This window comes from Protobothrops mucrosquamatus, unplaced genomic scaffold, assembly GCF_001527695.2.
Source record: "Protobothrops mucrosquamatus isolate PMUCROS unplaced genomic scaffold, P.Mucros_1.0 scaffold53, whole genome shotgun sequence".
NCBI classification, from domain to species: domain Eukaryota; kingdom Metazoa; phylum Chordata; class Lepidosauria; order Squamata; family Viperidae; genus Protobothrops; species Protobothrops mucrosquamatus.
In genome coordinates, this window is record NW_015386434.1 from 659,986 (window position 1) to 665,134 (window position 5,149).

Here is a 5,149-nt window from a genome sequence, read left to right on the forward strand (position 1 = left end):
AGAACCTTACTTTTTTCACCATTGAATTTCATTTTAACTTTCCTATTCAACAAATCTACTGGGACTGAGTCAATAGATAAATTATATCTATAAATATTAAATGGGGCTCCTGAACAGCATGGTGGCTTAGAGATGGAGCTCTCGCCTAACAATTAGGAGGATGTAAGATTGATCTTAGTAGGAGCAGATATTTCTCTCTCTCTGGGTGTAGGCATCAGGAAGGGCATCCAGCCAGTAAACGCTCAGCTCCATTCAGTCACCCCGACTCCACCCCAATGCAAAAGATTGCAGGGTTTTTAAAAGAAAAAAAAATTAAATGGGGTTCCCAACTTTCAAAAGCTTGCCCGCCTTTATTTGTAGGATGACTATAAGAACTGACGCCAGGAAGGTCAGTTTGAAAACTTGTATGAGAAAATGCCTTTTTGGATGTCTTGAATCTTCTGTTAAAGTACTGAGGAACTTCTAGCATTTCTTAGAAGCAATGTTTTTGAATAGCTGGTAGAACAGATGCACATTATACCTTGCCTCTGGGACAAAGTGTACTAACTATACACTGGCTTTCTGACATCCAAATTTCCTGTTCTCATCCAGATCGTTCCTAATCAGCTTAATTTCCGTTTGTGTTTTGGGCAACAGAATGCAAGGGGGGAAGTATTTTTCATTCTTTTGAAGGAAGTGACCTTGGACTTGCCTCATTAGATCAAAATAGGCATCACTTAATCCCAGCATTTTGTTTGATTTCCTTATTCGAAATATTTGATCTTACTATTGCTACAGATATACAAGGGTGGCATTCACATAATATACTTTGCTTAATTCCTGAGCTCACACTTTGGGTTTAAGTTAAGTGAATGTAAGTGCATACGCTAAGAAAATGGCTTGGGTTCAACTTAACAAAGTTAAGTTGCACGCATGCACACCCTACCGTTCACGTCAGCAAATGTGCTTTTTTGTACAGACCCAACTAATAAGTGCTAACCTGGTAAAAGAGCTAAGGTGAATGCAGCTCAGACAGAGGAAAGTTCCATAAATTGACTCTTGCAGAAAGATGTCAGGCAAGATACTGATTTAATTTGTAGTTCCATGTTTTCCTTAGGATATTCTTGCTAGAAGAAAAAACACGATGTCCTTGTTAGAAGAAATTGTCGAAACGTATCTGATCTTGCTAATCCATCACTTTAGGGGTCACTTGTATGATTCCAAACTTAGCTCTTGGCACATCTTGAGGGAAGATTTTCCAAAAATCCAACGGAGCAATTTTTCATCAGGGGCCACAGATGTTAAGATATTAAACTCCATTGCCCCATTTAAGGAACAACTGGACCAAAATATTAGGCCATATTAGCAGATGTGTAGCCTCTGAAACACATAATATTAACCTTTCACTGGATATATTTCTTTATATTAGTAATCAAGCAGCCATATTAATTTTGTAATAGAAAGAAAATAGTTATTTTTTACTAGTTGCTCAGCTAAACTTAATTTGATTTCCTTAATTGATTTCCTTTAGGAAGGAAAAAGCCATGGTGGTGTGGTAGTTGGAATGTAGTATAGCAGGCTAACTCTGCTTACTGCCAGGAGTTCGATCCTGACCAGCTGAAGGTTGACTCAGCCTTCCATCCTTCTGGTCAAATGAGGACCCAGATTGTTGACACTGTAAACCTCTTAGAGAATACTGTAAAGTCTACGTGCTATTGCTATTACTATTAATTTCAGCCATTCTTAGACCAATATATGTCTGTGCACATGTCTGTGTGTTCTTCCTAAACATCATTCTCCATTTAGTTTCCTAAAGGATGCTATTGCTTAAAATCCTTTTGTGCCATTTTTGGAGACAGCATGGATTTTGCTTCAGTTTAAAAAGCAAACTATTAATAATAACAACTCATCAATGAAATGGTTCTCCAATGGCCTGAAAAAATTAAGGACCATGTCATATCCAAATGCATTTCTTCTTGAAAATCACAAAAAAAGGAAGGTCAAGAAACGCTTCGGAATCCGGAGCAGTTGCTCACGAAGTCCTCTAGCAGGATTAAGTTGATTATCTCTTTGCTCCTTGCTGTTCTCTTGTCGCTAGCAATCCACTGAATAAATCTCATTTTCTTAGTTCAAGGATGTGGAATTTCTCTGACATGTACAGCCCTTATCCATGAGCCACTAAAGATTACTCACCACTGTGAGACCAGGGAAAACAGTTTCATTTTCTTAGCGAAGTTAAGTGACCACATTAATCTTGCTGCTGGTTAACCAAATAAACTGAGTATTAGAACTATAATATTAGCATCCACGAAGCAGAAAATGGAGCCTTTTGAGCCTTTAAAACAATTGGCAAAATCAGGCCAATCCCAATTCCCTTCCAACAAGGGAAGTTATTTTCCTTGTTGTTTGGTTAAATGACTAACTAATTTATATTGGGTTTGTTCAGGTTAATGTCTATGTAAGGATTGTTCTTATTCCCCAAAAACTGAATTCCAGGAGAGATCGGTCATCATGTCTCTCTGCTAATACGTCTAATTTAAGCTCATAAAAATATCACAAGTGAGCAACGTAAACCAAAGGAATCTATCCTGATACTACCTAAGAGAGAAATATGTGATGAAGGAAGTGTTCTGCAAAAAAAAATCCTGAACTACAAATCAACACTTTATAAAACTGAATCTACTTTTTAAACCCACTGATTCACACTTGATCCCTCTACACAGAAGTTGCTATAATTGGAAAATTGTGGTGCACAGACTACCTTCTTGGATGTTTCATCTTTCAAAAAGTAAGCAAGTCCTAATGTTCCATAAGTAAAAAAAAAACAATGGTGTATAAGAGAACGTAGCCCACTTGAGATTTCCTTAAATTCCTTCCTAATTTATTTTTATTTAAGATATTAATGTAAGTTGTTTTTAACAGAGGTTCTTTCCATGTTAGCAATTTATAACATTTTCTACACATGACAGGTGGTTCTTGTCTAACGGTCAGGAAGTTTCTCCTTAGTTCTAGGTTGCTTCTCTCCTTGATCAGTTTCCATCCATTGCTTCTTGTCCTGCCCTCAGGCGCTTTGGAGAATAGCTTGACTCCCTCTTCTTTGTGGCAGCCCCTAAGATACTGGAACCCTGCTATCATGTCCCCCCTCGTCCTTCTCTTCATTAAATGTAGAGGAATTCTGTGAATTTCTGCATTAGAGAAGCACAAAGCAAGACTACATGAACACAGATTTGTTCTGTGGCAATAGCAATCTTTCCAACTACACCAAGGGTTTTTGTTTCAATGTGCAGGAATTAACCAAGATTGTCAATTGACTTGTCTCATACCAAGTGTGATGAACCATCTCATTTTCTGTAGATCAGCACTGGCTTCCTACAGTCTTTGGCAAAGATTTCTGTCTGTATTTTGCTACAAAAGTCTTTTCATGGGAAGCTAGTTTTGCTTCTCAAGCTACAGTAAAGATTAATTCTCCATTAAATTAATTCCAACTTTTATTTAGGCAGATATGGTTCATTATTGCCTTCTTCGGGATGTTCTTAGCTTTCCTAGTCTCGTCAAACAGTCCTTACAAACTAGTAAGGAACTTATTCAGAGAGGGATAACATTTTTCATTTTTTTAATTAAAACATATTTTTAAATACACAATGACAAAGTAGGACAGACAGATAACAGCTATGGAACAAAGGGTTACTATTTCAAATGCGTCCATCTGGATCTTTTTTAGATGCATTGAAGTCATTCATTAGTCACGATTTATCTGAGTCAGAAATAGTGTTAAGATCCTGTCTACTCCCCCTCACTGTTTTTCTTTGGCAAGAGGGAATCTACTGCATTGATTTCTTTTCTTTTCTTTTTTTTCCATTTTGATAGTTTGCGCTCAGAGTTCTTGCTAAAGACAGGAGTTTAATTCTGCTGATGTCCAAGACCTCCCAGCAAGATTCTGCAACTCCAAGTCGTCCCAGCATCCTGCAAGGCCAAAACAATAAGACAGCAAAAAGGTTTTCTGTATCACTGCCTTTAGAAATCCACTCCTCAATCACAGATGATTCTAAAGATCTAGATCAGGGGGGGGGGGTCTCCCGACTTGGCAGCTTTAAGACTTCTGGACTTCAACTCCCAGAACTCTTCAGTCACCGTAGCTGGAGATTCTGGGAGTTTGAAGTCCACAAGTCTGCTGTAAGGGCAGCATTCAGAAATTCACAAATAAAGCGGAAAGGTGATCTGATGTTTCCCAACAGCCAAGGCTGTAAATCAGGCAGTAGAAGTAAGTCAGAAGTAAATCAGGTGGTAGAAACTATAATCCATAGCCATTGACAGTCATCCTTGACATGAATCTGTTAAGCCTCCTTAATGCTATCTGAACTGGTGGCTGAGTATTATGTAACTCTGAATAAGAGCGAATAAAAGCAGAGAGCCAGTTTGAAACAATGCTTAAGAGATCAAGCTCGAAACAAGCTCAAAAATTCTAGTCCCACCTTATGCATGAAAGCCAGCTGGGTGACTTCGGTCAGTCTCTCTCTCTCTCTCTCAGCCCAACTCATCTTATTTTTATTATTATTATAATAAAAGGCTAAAGCATATAAGGAATGGCTGCTGGAACTGGGTATGTCTAGTTTAATGAAGAGAAGGACGAGGGGGGACATGATAGCAGTGTTCCAGTATCTCAGGGGCTGCCCCAAAGAAGAGGGAGTCAAGCTATTCTCCAAAGCACCTGAGGGCAGGACAAGAAGCAACGGGTGGAAACTAATCAAGGAGAGAAGCAACCTAGAACTAAGGAGAAACTTCCTGACCGTGAGAACAATTAACCAGTGGAACAACCTGCCTCCAGAAGCGGTGAATGCTCCAACACTGGAAGTTTTTAAAAAGAGACTGGATGGCCATTTGTCTGAAATGGTGTAGGGTTTCCTTCCTGAGCAGGGGGTTGGACTTGATGACCTCCAAGGTCCCTTCCAACTTTACTATTACTATTACTACTATTATTATTATTATTATTATTATTATTATTATTATTATTATTATTATTATTATTATTACTTTAATTTATACCCCGCCCTTCTCCCGAGGGACTCAGGGCGGCTTACAGGTAAATAAAAACAGAGCTATACAATAAATATTTAAAAGCCAAATTAAAATATATATTAATTAACCTGTATTAGAAAAATTATAAAATCCC